At 41.8% G+C, this 19,781-nt stretch overlaps 1 protein-coding gene across 3 annotated transcripts in view; it reads left to right on the plus strand.

Moving 5' to 3' along the window:
• SGCZ (sarcoglycan zeta) overlaps window positions 1-19,781 on the plus strand; it is a 4,310,842-nt gene that overhangs the window by 361,902 nt on the left and 3,929,159 nt on the right. The window lies entirely within an intron of this gene.

Below are 19,781 nucleotides of genomic sequence, written 5' to 3' on the forward strand. Positions count from 1 at the left end.
TCACAGTCTGCCTAATTAAAGTATGCTTAAGCTTAATTCTGCCAAAATAAGGTTGTGATAATTGGGAAATCCTCGCACTTCTGGCTAAGTTAAAGGGTCTTTGTTTAACATCTGTACGGCAAATGCAGATTTTTGAGTTGGTTGATTGAGAGTTTTGATTAAGATCTCAAATAGAGACAGTTGCAAAAATCTTTTAAACCAACTGCAAATATTGTGGGCACTGCATCATATTTATTATTTCACTATAAGGCAGAGGATTGAGCACATCTGTGCTTCACATCAGGACTCTGTGCAGTTGGGACTTCCTAAGAAGAGCGTTTTGAGACTGCAGATAAATCTGCATGCAGAAGCCCATAACCTGCTAAGGAGCAATGTTTCTCTTTGTTGCCGCTAATCATGCAATTGATTGGCTGCCATTTGAAAAATGATTTGTGCATTGCATGTTATATTTTTCTGACATTGACTCACATTGCTAGAGGAAAAGTGTAAAAAAAAAAAAAATCCACTTTTTATAGGCTCGCCTCCATTTTTTGGATTGATGCTGGTGGATTGTTTCACTCTATATACTGGGACACTGCTAACCAGGCCCCAGGTGCTCAGACCCCTAAAGCATGTTGGAATTGACTCATTTCTGCTCGACTTATTTAACTTACAAATACGGCCAATGTATACCGTCCCAAGTGTACCTAGGGTCTGTAAGTTAAATGTTACTAGTGGACTGTAGCACTTGTAAATGTTGCAAGTGACAACGCAAAACATGTCTCCACGCCTGCCCCTGTAGCCTGGGTGGTTTTAAATCTGCAATCGCCCAGGCAAATTAATCCTTTTGCCAATATGTCTTAAATAATTTGTGAGGTAGACCTAATTGTCCATAAGCAAGGTTGCGAGCTATAGTTTCTTTCAGTTGTCCTGGCAGTCAAAAACTGCCAAAGTTGTTCTTCACTGTGGCAATGCTGGATCTCCCATGAAGCACTGGGTTACTTTATTACACATTAGAATGCCTTACTTCAGCTACAGCTTACTACAGTTTTAGAGTAGTTAGAAAAATGATTCAAGGACTAATGTTAATCATAATTTAAAATCCAACTTAATGGTCAAGTGGATTTTAAATTACTATTTTGAAAATTGCACTTTTTGGAAATTGCCATTTTCCTGTCTGAGCCAAAATATGCCTTTTTGCCAGTGCTCAGTGTCACCTGGCTGTTGATGGATACCCTATAGTGAGTTGTGGATTGTTCTGGCACTGTGGACAAAGACCTAGGTTGTAGGTAGAAGTTTTGATATCCACCTCTGAGTGGGCACAGGGATCTCTGCGCAGGGGAAGAAAGGTTCTGCCATTTTGATCTTAGGTAGGGAGGTACATTGTGGAATAGTTTACAGCAGGGATCTCCAATCTTTTCTGTTATAAGGGCTACTTAGGTAAAATCAAAATCATCACAAGCGACTATTATTAGTATTGTAAAAATGAGCACATCTGACAAGACTACATTACATTAGATTACACTAGTGGCTATCCTATGCATGCCTAACTGTAGTGATCAGTGCATCAGTCAAGGTTGCCAGCAGTAGTTACTATTATTATTAGTAAATCCTATTTAGTGCTCAGCTACACACAAGGGGTTTCCCGGTGCTTTGGTGACAGGTAAGGTCTGACCAGATCATACTGACTCAAAACATCCAAGTCTTTAACTGTTTTTGAAAAGTGATCAGCAAGGTGAAACCTTTCAAAAGTTCTGGTAAGATGTTCCAAAGCTTAGGGCCCAGGTATGCGAACGACCGCCTTCCCATGCGTGTCCGTTTAATTCTGGAAACAGTGTGCAGGGAAAGGTCATTGGAATATAGGGACAAGCTGATCGCACCATTTCAAGAAGCTAATGGGGACTGACCCCTGATCATGCTCTGTGCACATAGCATAGGGCTTTGAATTGAATCAGTTACTCCACCTCAAGCCAATGAAGCTTTCTAAGGAGAGATGAGGGAAATAAATTTTTCGGGAGAATACATAGCAACTTAGTAGCTGAGTTGTGAACCACTTGCAATAATTTCATGGATGCTTTATCTGTCCCCAAATAGAAGGTAAGTGCCTGGATGACAGTCATTTGAGCTGAGAATGGAAGTATCCAGATAATTTTCTGCAGCCATTTCAGGACAGTAAAGCAGGTAGCGGCCACCTTCGCTGCTTGAAGCTTTATAGGCAGCTTTTTGTCCAGTAAGAACTGAGGTTCTTAACCTTGTAAGCCAGAACTGGAAGAGCACCAAAGTTTTCTGGCCCCCAGAGGGACGAGTTCTTTCCTAGCACCAGTACGTCAGTCTTGTCTCCATTAGGTTTAAGAGAAATATTATTCATCCATGAGGCAATCAAACCCAAGTCAGCCAGTGGGTAAACATAGATGTTATATAGTGAGGGCGTGCTACGTGGAAGAGGTGCTGGCTGAGTAAACCTGGAAAGTTTGATCCTTTAAAAATAATGCAATCCAGGATAAAGCCATTCCTTGGAGACCCATATTAGCCAGGCCCACTAAAATTGAGCAGTGAGACACAGTATCGAAGTCAGCACTGAGGTCAAGTAGGATTAGCGCTGCCATTTTGCCTTCATCCAGGAGCTGTCTGAAATAATCTGTGACTCCTAGAAGGGCATATTCAGTGCTGTATCCTGCTCTGAACCTTGACTAAGAGAGCTATAAAAAGTGTTTTGGAACTCCACAAAGATGAAGAGTTGTGTGTTTTGACATGTTTCTCCATGATTTAGACAGAATAGGAAGCATAGAAATCAGTCTTTAATTGGACCAGTTGAAAGGATCCAGCTTAGGTTTCTTCAGGAGGGGCTGAACCATGGCATGTTTCCATGGCTGTGGAACATACCCTCCTGTAAAGAGGAGTTTCTCCAGAAGCCGCATAATGCCTGGGTCCAGAATGCTGAGCTTAGGTGGGGGTAGAAGATCTTTAAGGGAGCCAGATCTTATAAAGTGTGCCTGTGACATGAATCAGGGTAGTTCCAGCATGTTACATAAATTCCGTTTTCGGTGGGCTACTGTAGTGACAGGGATGTTAAGGTTTTTGGAAACAGGAGCCGATGACCTGATGTTAGACTGGAAGAAATCCCTTCCATCCACCATCAGTGGGAGCTGGATGTCCTGCACCTTTTAAGGAAGAAAAGTGCCAATTCATTGCACTGAGACTGGGGCAGTGCTGGTGCTAATTTAATGATATTAGTTCTGAAGAGTAATGTAAAAAATGATTATCACTTTGGAATGTCTTTGCATAGTTAATAAACCATAGTTGCAATGATAATGGCACTGAGGTAGTTGTAATATTAGTAATAAGTCTCACATGTCATATCTTTTATCACTGAAATATTAGGTTAACAAATATGTTGGAAATTCAGCAGTTTTTCTACAAACATAAGGTTATGTATTCTAAAAAATGCACACACTTCTATCTGAAATACACACTTTTCAGTTTTGGTATAAACATATTAATTTAGCAGGGCAAAAGCTTCAGTAGGCTGGACTGCACACAGAGGAGCTATTTACATGCAGTTGGGGAGCTACCAGTAGCTCACAGCTACTTGTTGGGGAAGTCTGGTTTAGAGTGAAACCCAAAGGAAGTGCTGTAAAAGTGGGTAGGGTCACCTCGCAGAATTTTTACTTCATTGGTTATGGAGTGACCAAGAGTTTCCCTCACCCACAGGCTGGACAGCTGTTTGTCTACAAACATCAGGTTATGAATTCTGAAAATGCACACATTTCCATCTGAAATACACACTTTTCAGTTTTGGTATAAATATATTAATTTAGCCAGGCAAAAGCTTTAGTAGGGTAGAATGCACACAGAGGAGCTATTTACATGCAGCTGGGGAGCTACCATTAGCTCACCAGCTTCTTGTTGGGGAAGCCTGGTTTATAGTAAAACCCACAGGAAGTATTGCAAAAATGGGTAGGGTCACCTCCCAGAAATTTTACTTAATTGGTTAGAGACCAAGAGTTTCCCTCACCCACAGGCTGGCACTGGGCATAAATGTGGGCCCTCCTTAAAATACTGCTGGATCTGTGGAAGATAAAAAAAGGACTGCACCTGCTGTTGTGGCCTGTGAGGAGAACTCTAAGGGCTGTGCGTGCTCCCACTTGTACCCAGTACAAAGAAGTGGACTCCATGGGTCAGTTGTCTGACTTCCTGTTAAGCTACAGGGACCCAAAAGGTGCAAGAAGACCACATTCTTGAGGAGCCCAGCTGGACAGTTTCAACTGGGTCTACCCAAGATGTTTCTGGAGGCTTGTGTTGGAGTACGTCCTGATCCCCTCCTTACAAGGTGTTGTTCTTGAGATCCTGGAACCCAAGGCTGGTACTAGTGATTTTAAGTGCCATAGAAGCTGGGACTTTGAAACTTTTTTGCAACTTTTCTTTGTGAGAATCATAAGACGTCTGGCACCACCATCAAGCTGAAAACATAGAATTACCATTCAGGTCCAATTTGCTGGCCCCTCCAAAGAAGTTCTGACTTTCAGGAAAGTTCCTAAGTATGAATGTAGAAGGCTATACCATGAACAATGCTGAGCCAAGCTGATCAACATTGAGACCTTCATAGATATTCGTCCGCTCAGAACTTTCCTGCCTTCATCGACACCTACACTGGGACCCTGCTCTTCAGCAACCCTCCGTCATTGAATCCCCAACTCAGATCCAGCTTACAGCTGACACTGCCAATGCCACATTAACAACAGTTTTTTCCCAAGATAAATCTGAAAGTCTGAAAATAGCGCTTTTACCAGGATCTACCCGGGCATCGTATCCAACCCATGCTCCATTGTGGTAGACCTTAAACTTTGTCTTTGGCCTGGTCTAGCATGACTCATTGCCAGTGATTGGCACTTTGCACATTTTGCCACTATTTTTATTTGAAAATGTAAACATTCATACCATTGGTTCCACTTATAGGTTTAGTTTTGTTTTTGTGCCATTTTTTATTATAAAATTCTTTATTTTTTTAAATTGGAGTAGGACTTCTATTGTGTTGTGTTTTCAACCTCTTAACAAATGTGGTACTTCCATATGCTTTACATGCTTTCTTAAGTTATGGTTGTATGATCGTGTCATAGCTACAGGGATGAAGCTCAAGTTTAAACTCCTGAAGCCATTACTGGACCTGACCAGAATGGTGGCATTATTACTTGTGGTGGATTTGTGCCCCCGCCACGCACAGCTTTTTCATCAAAAGTTTTACTGCAAATATTACATTGATAATATCAATGATGTTATCAAAGGTGTCATGAGTGCCGTAATTTGTGGGGTATTTAGCAGTGCATGGTGAGGGTGTGAGTTATAGTTACGTTAGGGCACGAGTTCTAGTTACTTGAGATGCGGCCCACCTCTTAAGGCTGATCTCGTCCCCAGGGCCCAGGCTAAATATTTTATTGTTTTTTGGGGAGGAGGGCCACACGGCCCCCATCATCAGGCTGATCTCAGTCCCGGGGACCCTATCCTCTAAGGAACAGCATAAATATTTATTTTTTGGTGGGAAGGGGGTGTATGAGTGTCAACGTGTCTGTGAGTTGGTGCATGAGTGTGTCAGTCGGTTTGTGAGTGGGTATATGAGTGACGCAGTGGGTCTCTGAGTGGGTGTACAAGTGTATGTCTGGGTCTGTGAGTCGGTGTCTGAGTGGGTCTGACAGTGTGTGTATTAGTGTATGAGTGAGTGTGTGAATATATATATATATTTTTATTCTTTATCAGTAGGGTTTGTGACTCCATCACGACATTACAAGGGGGGCTGCGCTAAGCGCCAAGACAGAGTTGTGACTGTGATCATGGCCAAAAATATTTTTTCTAGTGTTTTAAAAGTAATATAGCATCTGTCAGAGTCCCATGTACAATGCCCATGTGATCACAGTACCTCTACCCTGACCCCTTCTATTGTTTTCTCACTCAAATTCCATCCCGTGGGACTGTGGAACAGTTCATAAAATGGCAGCTGCAACTTTCTGCACAAGTTGCAGCTAACCAATCACACTGCAGCTATTGCCATGAGAAGTAGTGGCACTCCGTGCAGGAGCTGCAACGGATCCGCGTCCCTATATATACAAATTTGTTTTCCATTTAATTAGAAAAAAACACTGAACAGATTTACACCAAGTCACAAAAAGATTGCTTGCTGGATGAGGACCTAGCTTTCTGCCAGATTTGGTGTAATTCCGTCAAGTGGTTCGGGTGCTATCACTGTTCAAAATCCCTATTGAAAAATAAATGGGGAAAAAGCATTTTGGGACCCCCCTTTTTCTCACCCCTCGCTTGACGGATCACCCTGAAACTTTCCAGATACAGCTGATATGAGCGTCACATTTTTTGGGAAAATTTTGTGAAGATTCATCAAACAGCATCAAAGATATAGGCAAGTAAAAAAAGTGTGTGTGTGTGTGTATATATATATATATATATATATATATATATATAGATCAGGGGACTTCAACCATTGCTATAAGAGCTACTTATGTTCATTGAAACTCATCCCGAGCTACTGTTAATATTATTAGTGCTGTAATATTGACCACAGAACGCTATGAGACAGCTAATCAGACAAATTATGTTAGTGACTACCATATGCAAGATCCCCAGCAGTGACAACCTCAAGCGTAGTTGCCAGCAGTAATGTTAAAAAGTCTCTCAGTGTGGAATGCCTCTGCATGTGCAATACATAACAGCCATACCTGCAGTGCTGCTGACAGCAAGGTAATACTCTTAGTAGTAAGTCTCTCCAAGGTTGCATGATTTATACCTCAAATATCAGCTTTAAATATATTTTGGTAATTCAACATTTTCTCTAAAAAAACCTCAGCTTATGAATTCTGAACATAACCACTTTTTTATCTCAAATGTGCACTAAAATTGGTATAGATATAGTAATTCAACCAAATTCAACCAAATTAAAACTTCTAATTTAGTTGGTTTTGCTGCACACAGGAGAGCTACGAGCAGGTAGCTGGAGAGCTACCAGTATCTTATGAGCTACTTGTTGGTGATGATATATAAATATATTCAACAATGGCTTTTAGAGGAGTGGGCAGTTTTCATCACCAAATCCAGCCAACACATGATGAAGAGAATGAGTAAGGACTAGTATAAGGAATATATATATAATCATTCACAGGTTTATATTTTACACATCCTCTGAATACTCGTGCCATCTAGTGTTGGGCCCTGACATTTGAAAACTGTTTTTCTTCAAAGAAGATCCAGACACAATTTTGTTGTGAATTCTTACTTATCCCAGAACGCATCAGCATAACGGGTCCTCCTTAGATTGTTTTCTTTCACCATCGGGCCATTTGGCTTGCTCTCCAGAGTTGAAATGTCAAAAAATGTGGACACACCTTAACAGCTTTCCATTTTGGGTCCAGCTGCTTAGTAGAATCAAATCACTCAAAACTTTTTTATTTTTTATTGAATTCATTATAGGGATGTCTTCACCTCAGTGGTCCAAGTAAATGCATCAAGACCGCTCTTGAGAATGCAACAGATAATCAAGTATAGAAAGAATTCCTTTTTGGTTTGTGGTGCGCAGTGTAATTCGAGTTACAGGTGGTCTAACAAACTCGTCCCTTTCTCCCTAGCATGTGCAGTCAAACTTTGAGGCCAACATTGCTTTCAGTTGTAAAAATATTCTTAAGAATCAATGATTAATGTGGGGCATGTTCAAAAATGCAGAGAGAATATTTGACGGAAACACCTGTTATCGTCATTATTGAGGGCACTTGATATGTCAAAAGTCCCCATAATCACCTTGGGAAGAAGGAGACTAGTCCATCCAGCTGGCAATTCCAGCAATAAGAGCTGGGGGTCATCTCACCCAAACCCCCCATCGCCTAGGCAGTGGTAGAAGATGTCAAAACACCACTGCAACAGCGTGTGCTGAAAGAAAAATCAACGCTTTATTATTTGATTGCCCACTCAGGTTAGTCTTGGGCCTTAAAACAATCAGCTGTGAATGCACCACTCCCACAGGTGTTGACCTCATAGCAAAAGCCCAAGCAGCCCAAAACCTCAACACACACTCATCTAGAAACATGTTGAGCATTAAACAAAGTAAAGGGCACTAGCCCTCACCATGTCCAAGAATGCTAACATGCACTGCCAAAACACACAGCATAGAAGCCATATATCCAATCAGGACCGAAATGACTTCCACCTTTGGGATCAAAATTCTCAACACCTTCACAAAACGTCAGGTCGAAGTTGATGTCAGCATCCAAGAGTGGCACATTGACCATGAAACACAAGCTGGAGCCCCCACCACCACCCTAATCGCAGGCTTATGAGAGCTCAATATTGGAAAGATATGTTATTGTACTTGAAAAACAACAGAAGAAACAATGTATCCATTCAGAAACCCGGAAAGGACCTCTGGCTACTGAGGAACTGTCCACTTCATGATCTCACCCCCAGCCACACTGTCCCAGGAGGGTTAGGCACATAGCCACTAGTCCACCTCAGCAGGGCAAAATCTTCCAACAGCATGCCTACAGAGGCAATGATAGGGACATGGGAGAGAGTTGGTTTCTCAAAGGTCTTCTCTACCAGCAAGCATTGACTAGATTTCTCTCTCATCCTATCACACTAAACCTGTTCTGGAAAAATCAGCAGCTTCATGCCACAACGTGAAGCAATTGCATCAGACCAGTGGGTCCTATCCATTGTTCAAGCAGGATATCTGTGTTTTTTTTTTATTGTGCTGTGATTTTGACTTTTGAACTGTTTTGATACTTCAAAATGCTTCACACTTTTTCTCTAATTTATGGCTATCTGCTTTGTGCCTAGCCGCTAGGGGCTATGCATAGGTTTAAATTATTGAAATCTTTGACTGGGCCTCATATGTTATAATGGCTTTATTACTTGTGGTGGACTACCATCTACCTTAATTAATAATTCACTTTATTAGATTGCTGAAGATCAGTTCCTAGATTCTACTCATGTTGCCCCGAACAATGTCTGGGGGCAATGGAAATATCTACAAGAGTGGTGAGCACAGGCCCCAGTCAAATGGGAGGAACATGCATAATGGTTTATAATTTTGTGTTATTGTTTTTAAGATACATTTCTGTGCACAGCACATCAATGTGTGATTTCTGGATTATTATGGAGGAAAGACATCATTAACCAAATAACATAATATCTATCTACTTTAAAACACAGTTCACTGAAACAACCTGAGCTTAACCCCTAGTAGCTTTTTGAGTGTTATATTTAATCAGCAAAAACTTTTGGAAAAATGAAGACCAACCCACTAAATAAAATGGAAAGGAACCAACTCATTAGAGTTATTAAGTCAAAAATGCCCATAGGATCAATGATGTCAATGATAGTCCATGAGGATTGCAGTTTTCATTGGAGGCAACTCTTGTACCAATGGCGAAAACAAGAAAAAGCTACCAGCAAACTGTTCTGACTCATGATTTCCAGGAGCATAAGGGAAGAGTCAGCTACCTTTCACACTGGTCCCTTCAAATACTTCAGTTTTTCCTTGCAAACTTCAGGAAGGCTCCAGACACAGATCCAATGTGAAAACCTACTTCTCTCAGGTTGCTTCCAGCTATAGCCAGGATTCCCCATTTCATGATTATGCTGATTAACTTCATCCTAGTAACTTCTAAGTTTCCTACAGAGACCTTTAGGGTCCCTGTCTCAGTCATTAGTGGTAGGCAGGCTCAATAACTCTTTTACAGCATGGACTGTATATATGTTGAGTGCCATCCATTTCCAACTGTTTAGCTGGTTGTGTCCACAGAGGAGCCCCTTTCTTCAGCCTTATCAGTCTCCGAAGCTACAGGAGGCCAGCTTTCCCCAACCTTGCAACCATTTAAAGAACATTCAATACAGGAAGAAAATAGGCTCAATCTTCTGTCCGTCTGTTTGCGTCAGATAGATGTCCTCTTTTGATTCATGAAATCTCCTCCAAATTCCAGGTGTGTTCGGAGGGTCTGGTGGTAGGAAGCCGCTTTTACCTTACATATTACATTGTGATTGCTCACATATTCTGTGCCAATTTCTGCAGAAATCCCACTTCCCAGCCATTATAGTTTTGTGGGGGTTATTGCAATCTACCCACATTCATTCGACCAAAATAAGTTTTCAACTCTATACAAGCAGTTTTATTGAAATTAAATGAGGATGCTATCAGAAATCATCCTTGTTTCTATAGCATTCTGATCAAGAAGAGATATTTATATAGGTTTTAACAGAGACATTTTTCAAATAGCGTGAAACAAAAAGACAAGACTGAAAATACCAGGATTGCAAAGAGAGTTATGAAAACCTATTATGAAAACCTAAAAGGATTTACCTAATGATTCCATAGGTATATTCTACAGCATAACATTCTCCTTAAAAATAGAGAATAAAAGAGGAATACAAATGATGTGGTTATCGGTTACTACCTCTGTGGGAATACAAATTAAATGGTAATCTGTGAGTGGAGAAAGGGATGCAAGAGATGGACTGCTGTGATCGAGAGGGCCAAGCCGGGATGGAGACATCCTATATATAGATTCAAGGATCATATACCCTTACACTACCTGTGAAGCAAACAGTGGTGGATAATGGCACATCTGTGAGGGCTACAAACATGAAATGAAATTGTACATGCTCGTGTGTAGTCAATAGGGAGTGAAGAGGAGAGGGCAAAAAGGTACATGCTGGACAAATTATGCATCAGGAGGGGTGAAATGAGAGCTCAGCCATCAGGGTGCTGAAAGCAAGTAAACAAACGGTGCACAACTTTACAAACATTGATGCATACACACCTTTGCAAATGTGGGAAAAGGGCTATAAAAAGCACATTGAATCCTATAAAGTGCCTGAGTATCTTTGGAGCTACAGCCATCACTGCTTTATCCCTATAGCAAAAAGTAATCTACTTAATATCCTTGCACAAAATAAACAAAGTTCATGTAATATTTGAATAATTTATTTATAGTTGTAGGGTACATGTACTATTATGGACTGAAAAGGCGATTGGTTGAGTTATGGCATCATTTAAATGTAAAGGCTTGCCTGAGGATAAGAGTCGTCTCCTTGGGGACATGGTCACCATGAGTCTATGAAAGGAGCAGGCATGGTTAAGGGCATCTTAAAAGCATCTTGTCCCCCATAACTGTTAATTATTTTAAAGTTATTAGAACTAAAGTCCATTACAACCACACATTTGTATCTTGGTTCCCTGAATCAAATAATTATGACACACCATGAACAGGGCTTTCATCCCTTTTATCTAAAATGTCATATAACAATATTTTTTAGATGAATTCGCCATTCATGTAGGTTAATACATTTTAGCAGGTCTCCAAATATATATTCCTCCACACATTTCAGAATACTCCTAAAACCAACAACAGGCTACACTTCCCTTTCCAGGTTGTTCTACGTGTAACAACAAATTAAATTCCTATTGATCAAGGTGCTGCATACTCAAAAGAAGTTGTGATTTATCTATCGAAAGGGCCAGTTGCCCAACATTCTACTCAAGAAACATTAAATATGTTAAAAATTGAAACCAATGAACCAGTAAGGGCTTGCCGGTGTTACCACGGGTGGCGCATCACGCTGAGAGGGGGTGGCAGATGGGGAATATTAATCAAATAAAAAATAAACGTACCTGCATGCAGGCCATGCCGCTCTTCCGTCTCCCCTGCTGCAACCGGCTGCAGGCACAGGCTCCCAGCCTGCCCTATGGCCAATCCTGATGCTCAGAGCAGCATCAGGATTAGCTGGGAGTGCCCAGCCAGAGTGCTCCCAGGCAGACTCTCTCCAGCCTGGCAGCTGTGTTAAACCTAGTGCAAATCTCTGTTTAGTTTTGCAACCTATATATTGCTAAATACTGACATTTATTTGACTGTATATTTCTACATTTACCTTTACCAGTCTTTGTTTCATGTATTAATCTCTATTTTAATAAAAAATATACTGTTAGACCTGGCATCCTTGGGTGGTCTCCCCTGTCTTTTTTGCCTCTACTTCCATTGTTTATACTGTGTGCTGGACTCGTTTTTGCTGTTTTTGGTACTCTGGGCACTTTACCACTGCTGACCGGGGCTAAAGTACAAATGCTCCCTGTGTAAAATGTATATGTAATTGGCTTTTCCATGATTGGCACATTTGATTTACTAGTAAGTCACTAGTTAAGTACACAAGAGGTGCCCAGGGCCTGTAAATCAAATGCTACTAGTGGGCCTGCAGCACTTTTTGTGCCACCCACATGAGTAGCCCTGTAACCATGGCTCACACCTGCCACTGCAGTGTCTGTTTGTGTAGTTTTAAACTGCCACTACGACTGGGCAAGTGTAACCCCTTGCCAGGTCTAAATCTTCCATGTTTATACATGTTAGGCACCCCTAAGGTAGCCCCATGGGCAGGGTGTAGTGTATGGTAAAGGTGTTCTAATAGTGAATTACTGCCAAACTCGTTTTTCACTATAGCAAGGCCTATCTCTCTCATAGGTTAACATTGGGGCTGCCTATAAATATCTTTTAAGTGTTGTTTACCTTCGAAAGCAGATAGAAATATGGAGTGTGGTGTCCCTGAACTGAACATTTAAAAATATATCTTTTGGTAAAGTTGGTTTTTAAGTTGTCAGTTGGAAAATGCCACTTTTAGAAAGTGGGTATTTTTCTTGCTTAAACCATTCTGTGACTCTGCCTGCTTGTGTATTCCCTGTCTGGGGCAGACTGACAGTTGAGCTTGATACTGATGGGCCATTAGGCTAGAGTGGAGGGAGGAGTGGTCACTTATACCTGAAAGTGCTGTGCCTGCCCTCACACAATGCAACCCCCTGGTGTGAGTCTGGAGCCAGACCTGGGCAAGGTAGGATCTTGTGAACAACAGAGACTTTCCTTTGAAGTTTGGCTACTTTAAAGGCAGAAAGGGGTATAAGTAGTGGACCAAAAACCCCAGATTTTCAGATTACGTCTGGTACAAGAAGAACCTCTGCCAAGGAGAAGAGCTAAAGAGCTGGAGTAGGGGTACTGCCCCTTTGCCTGTGACTATGCTAGGCTGGCCTGCAGTTGCTGCTTCTGCCTGAAAGAAGAAAAAGACTTGACTTTGTGATATATACCTGCTTGTGTAGGGATTGGACTGAGCTTGCCTCCTGTTTTGAAGTCTCAGGGCCTTCAAAGACTTCCTCTGCCAGCACCTGGACTCTCTGCAGAGACTCCTGCCCTGCCAAGTGGTGCCCTATGCAGTCCCTTGAAAGGTCAGCTGGTAGAACAAAGATTAAAATCCATGCACAGGAAACTGTGTAGGGAAACTTTCGATGCACCACCTGCAATTCGGCTGTAAAAATGACACGCCCCACCTCGTGACTGAAATCGGCACACCACCTGCATCACAGCTGAGAAATCAATGCATCTCCTGCATTGTGGCTGAGGAAACCACAAAATACCCGCTTGCAGATGTGAAAATGACACAGACCCCTCGCAGCGCGGTTCACCAACACCGTGCATCTGGATTTCACACACATCATCGCTGGGTGTCAGTCAACGTTAACCTGCACTGATCTGAAGTGCCCCATCCAGAAATTGATGCATCGCTCTGTTGTGAGAGAGAAAAATTATGCATCGCATACCCGACCAGAGAAGAAACGACACACAGTCTCACGAGTAAAGAAATCGACACCGCTGACTTTTCCGACTCACCCTTGCCATTGCAGCTTTATTTTTTACACAGGTACTTTGTGCAAAAACAACATTTCCATTGTTTTCTATGAAGTAAGAATCTATTCTTTTGAAAATGCATATCTTGTCATTTTGGTTTTGTTTGATTTAGATAAATATCGCCTATTGTTTCTAAACTGGTGTAGTGTCCATTTTGTAGTGTTTTCACTGTATTACTGTGTGTGTTGTTACAAATTCTTTGCACATTGCCTTTGAGATAAGCCAAGCTACCATGGGAGTGATCAGGGGTTGTCTTAGGAGTGTAACTCCCTTACTGTGGCCAGAGAGAGGGTCCCTGCTTGGACAGAGTGCAAACTGACTGTGAACCAGAGACCCCATTTCTAACAGATACCATTTAAAGATGAAGGAGGTATTAAAAATGGAGGAGGTGACATAAAGAACAAAAAAAGGAGTATGGTTAGGTCAAGGCAAACACATAGCCCCATCATAATGTTCTAAAGATTAATGAACAATATGTTGAGCTCTGGAATACTGCGATAGTGGAAGAACAGCACACTTCAGATTAGAGAATTCCCCCATGGGGTGACACCAGATGTGGATTGATTAAGTATTTTTGCTGTCCCTGGAGTTTACAGATCTTTTGTTACAATTTCTAATTTCTAGAGGCAACTCCCCAGACATCTGATTTTGTCAGTTTCTCTTCCAAATATTTCATATATTTGAGATGGAGGACAATCTAATTTAGGTAGGTTATTTTTCATATAAATTGAGCTTCATCCTTGAGCGAATATCAACAGATAAAGACCAAGGTGAATTAGTTCACCTGATATGTGCCCTTGAGCAAAGTTGTGACCACATACTCTATGGCTTTCTATGGCCCAAAGATCTCCTAGTCAGCCCTGCCAAGTTTCCCAGGTCCATTCATGTTGTGCTACCCTAGTCCAGATTTTTATTGGAACTCTGTGACATGTAGTCTTGTTTATCGGAATATAAAACATGACTTCAATTCCCAGAAGTCAAAGGAAAAAACCTGGCCTGGAGCACCACATCACACATGGACCTGGGAAACTTTGCAGCTATGCTTAGGGAGGCTCTGCAAAGAGGACATTGCCACAATCAAATCTGGATATAGCCAAGATCTGAATCAACAAGGTCACAATTTGCTATCGGATTAGCTGCCTCATCTTGCCCAACAGGTTGACATTGAATCAGGCTTACCTTTAAGTGAAGCTGAAGTTGCAGTTTACCAATCAGAATAAAACAAGTGTTCACTAATGAGCAGCATTAGATAACATTCCTGTGACAAGTGCCAACTTCCACTAAAATAGAAAGTCATGGTTATTCCAATCAATGATCTATGTTTAGACCCACACACAAGACTTAATAGCATAAAAGTGTCTGGCGACATCAGCAGCTAACAAGCATTTGCAATGCAATGGGTCTCGTGTTTGTTCGACTTAGAGCTATTAGCATTGTAAACTCCTAACCTGACTTTTCTTGCCACATAAATTGAAAATGAAAAGTAAAACTGTTTCACATAACTAACCGGACTTTTCTTGCCAAATAAACTGAAAAGTAAAAGTTACACATAAGTAAGCCCACAGCCGCCATCAGCGCAAAGCAGACACACAAAGGGAAATAAAAGTTAGCTTGCAGTGCAACCTATCGTCAAAAGTACAGTTATCCATGTAACTGGCAAAATTGCAATTATCCATGTAACTGGCAAAAGTGCAATTATCCATGTAACTGGCAAAATTGCAATTATCCATGTAACTGGCAAAAGTGCAATTATCCATGTAACTGGCAAAAGTGCAATTATCTATGTAACCGGCAAAAGTGCAATTACCTATGTAACAGGATCAATGTCATGCAAAGCGCTCAACTACTGCCCGAGATCGAGCTGCGAAATAAAGAGAAAAAGTTGTCCAGAAACCAGACTGAAAAGATCGAGCTTCGTATGTTTTCAGTAGTTGGTCGATGCGCTTGAGGAGGGCTAAACACTGGAAAAGGCATGACGTATGCATGTCTTTCACTAATGAAAGCAAGCAGATTTTAAAAGAAAAGCCCACAAATCAATAAGAGTGACTGACGTGACATAGGGGTGGTTATAAGCCCAAAAAGAGACTACAACAGGGGACGGAGCGCTTTGTGCTCGACCCCTAAAAAGGTGACATAGTTTTCGATTTCATGTAAGAAGCAGATTGTGTAAAAGGTGAAACATGGCTAGACTGTCTACTTCTGCGTTCTAGTTGAATGTGACCGAAAATTCACTGAAAGGACAAAGGACATACATAACCCTTATTGAAATCAGTGAAAAGCCGATGAAGACAAAGAATACAATATTATGATGAAAAATATTGTGGTAAACCTGTTAATGCTAGAGTTAGTTCTCCCTTATGAAGTACTTAGTTATTATTGTTGCTATGGTATGAAGGATTTTTTATTGAGGTGTACCGGGCTTTCTCATTTTAAGGGGTAAAGAAAATAAAAAAAATTGCAAAAACATCTTTCCTTTAATGAAATTGAGATTTCATAGAAGGTTTTATGAATGGAGCAAAATGGCTACAAAATTGCAGGTAAATGCTTGTAAATCACAGTACCAATTTAGTAATTCAATTGCGAGCTATTCCATTTAAATGTAACACAAACGTTTGAGATCGGAAATGTCTTTCTTAAAGTCCAAGTTTAAACTCCGTGATCCCTAGCCAAGCCAGTGCACTTCAAATACCTTTGCTGCTGTAAACGCAGGCCCGTACAGCAAAGTAAGTGAATATTTTTAAAATTATCTGTTCGATCCTTACCCATTTTAATAAGATACTGAATCTCTTTGACAAGGTGACTTTGCTGTTTCCATGCACTGTAAGGAAACAAACACAAGAATTATGGAATGCCATCTTTTATTTAACATCATTCCAGTTTCCAAAATGAAAGTTGTATTCAATGTGAAACTGTTGCATAGCGAACAATTTTGATTTCTCCTCAAAATGGCCCTCTTTGCCTGTGCACGATCGAAGCAGCTACATGGCAGTCCTTAAGAAATTACTATGTGATATATCGGTTGGAACTGAAAGATTGATCTCTTTAATTAAAAAAAATACAGCGCGAAACTGTTTTAACCTCACTGAAGTAGAATTCATTCCAGTGGGTAAAAAGGAAACCCATTTAATTTCGTTTTTTAATCAAATGAACTGCAGTTTTCCAACACATACAACATATTCAATTGTTGAATATATAGCTAAAACTGCTCAGTTTTATTTAGGGGGTGAAACAGCAACGCTCTAAGTGAGGCTCAGTATTTATTTGCATGTCCTCTGATCTTCCAATTAATGAATCGTTAAACTGTTCATTATATTTATGTGCCACTTACATTCATGTCACATATGAATGCATTTGATATAAGCAACACTGTAAACCAGTGCTATATTAATATTATTTAGGGCCCTGGGCAAGACACATTTTGGGTGATGCCCAGACATAGGTTCCGGGCTCACTGTGCTACTGGATTCAACCTAGGCTGGCTGATGAGGGGTGATACCCCGAAAGAGGTCCCATGATTCTTGTTTCTGGTCAAGGGAGGACTTGGCCTGGCAGTTCAGACTGGACTGTTTCCATAGGGAGCAGGATCAAGATTGATTTGCATATGACTGGGTCCAAACAAGGATGGTATGGTGAGCAAAAAACAATGGATTTCACCAAGTTCTGTGACTAGGGGTGAATGTTTGACAATGTTCAGCATTCTGTCCATCATTTATATTGTGTTGCATAAGTAAGGTGAAGACAGTTGAAATTTAGAAAGGGTAGGTAGATAAGTGTTGGACCTGACTTTTTCACAGGGCCATCCCCAAACTTTTTGCCTCCTTCCTCCTATTTTTTCTGACCTGTTGTTGTTGGCTTTTGACCTCTGGGCACTTTACCACTGCTAACCAGTGCTAAAGTGCATATGCTCTCCGTGATTGGTTTATCCATGATTGGCTATTTAATTTACTTATAAGTCCCTAGTAGAGTGCACTATATGTGCCTAGGGCCTGTAGATTAAATGCTGCTAGTGGGCCTGCAGCGCTGGTTGTGCCACCCACTTCAGTAGCCCCTTAACCCTGTCTCAGGCCTGCCATTGCAAGGCCTCTGTGTGCAGTTTCACTGCCACTTCGACTTGGAATTTAAAAGTACTTGCCAAGCCTAGAACTCCCCTTTTTCTACATATAAGTCATCCCTAATGTGTGCCCTAGGTAACCCCTAGAGCAGGGTGCTGTGTAGGTAAAAGGCAGGACATGTACCTGTGTAGTTATATGTCCTGGTAGTGTAAAACTCCTAAATTCGTTTTTACACTACTGTGAGGCCTGCTCCCTTCATAGGCTAACATTGGGGCTGCCCTCATACACTGTTGAAGTGGCAGCTGCTGATCTGAAAGGAGCAGGAAGGTCATATTTAGTATGGCCAGAATGGTAATATAAAGTCCTGCTGACTGGTGAAGTCGGATTTAATATTACTATTCTAGAAATGCCACTTTTAGAAAGTGAGCATTTCTTTGCACTAAAATCTTGTTGTGCCCTTCAATCCACGTCTGGCTAGGTTTAGTTGACAGCTCCTTGTGCATTCACTCAGACACACCCCAAACACAGTGTACTCAGCCTCACTTGCATACATCTGCATTTTGAATCGGTCTTCCTGGGCTGGGAGGGTGGAGGGCCTGCCCTCACACAAAGGACTGCCACACCCCCTACTGGGACTCTGGCAGACAGGATAGAACTGAAAGGGGGCTTGGTGCATTTCTTAGACACTCTTTGAAGTCACCCCCACTTCAAAGGCACAACTTAGTATAAAACAGGGCCTCTGCCCTACCTCATGAGACACTTGCTGGAGAAGAAACCTGAACCAGAAACTACATCCTGCCAAGAAGAACTGCCTGGCTGCTCAAAGGACTCACCTGTCTGCTTTTCTACAAAGGACTGCTGCCTTGCTGTTGGCCTGCTGCCTTGCTGAACTCTTGTCTGGCTGTAAAAGTGCTCTCCAAGGGCTTGGATAGAGCTTGCCTCCTGTTCCCTGAAGTCTCAGGACCAAAAAGACTTCTCGCTTCCACTTGGACGCTCCGTGCGCCAAAATTTTCGACGCACAGCTTGCTCCGCGGCAAGAAAAACGCCGCACACCGACGCTGATCGACGCGACGCCTTCGGGACGACCGAAACTTTGACGCACGGCCTCGCAAGGGCAACGCCGCCCGACTTCTAAGGAGAAATCGACGCGACGCCTGCCGTGAGACCAAAACTTCAACGCACGGCCTCGCAAGGACAACGCCGCCTGACTTCCAAGGGGAAATAGACGCGACGCCTGCCGTGAGATCGAAACTTCGACGCGCAGCCCCACAGAACGACGCGCAGCCGGAAAACAAGCAGGAAAATCCACGCACAGACCCGGGCCATCTGGTAATCCCCGCGATCCACAGAAAGAGACTGTCCGCGCTCCGGAAAACGACGCACGACTTCCCCGCGTGAAAAATAACGACGCAAGTCTATGTGTGGTGGGGAGAAATCGACGCACACATCATTTTTCCACGTATCTCTTCTCCTGTGGCCCTCTGAGGAGATTTCCCACCAGAAACCAGGTACTTTGTGCTTGAAAGACACTTTATTTGCTCTTTAAAGACTTAAGACACTTTATATCACTTTTCAGTGATATCTTTACAAATTCATGTTGCAACTTTGATCATTTTGACCTGCAAATACCCAGATAAATATTATATATTTTTCTAAACACTGTGTGGTGTATTTTTGTGGTGTTATATTATGGTATTGTATGATTTATTGCACAAATGCTTTACACATTGCCTTCTAAGTTAAGCCTGACTGCTCGTGCCAAGCTACCGGAGGGTGAGCACAGGCTGATTTTGGATTGTGTGTGACTTACCCTGACTAGAGTGAGGGTTCTTGCTTGGACAGAGGGCAACCTGACTGCCAACCAAAAACCCCATTTCTAACAATAAGGATGTAGAAAAGGTAGGTAGATAGGGATGCAGATAGGCAGCAGAAGAGACAGCGGTAAAGAGGTGCGGTAGAAGATGTAAGGAGATGTAAGCAGAGCAACACTTTAAACTTTTTAAAAATGTAATAGACACCAACTGTCGCACAGCAA

The sequence above is a fragment of the Pleurodeles waltl genome, chromosome 1_2 (assembly GCF_031143425.1).
Source record: "Pleurodeles waltl isolate 20211129_DDA chromosome 1_2, aPleWal1.hap1.20221129, whole genome shotgun sequence".
In the NCBI taxonomy this organism is placed as follows: Eukaryota; Metazoa; Chordata; class Amphibia; order Caudata; family Salamandridae; genus Pleurodeles; species Pleurodeles waltl.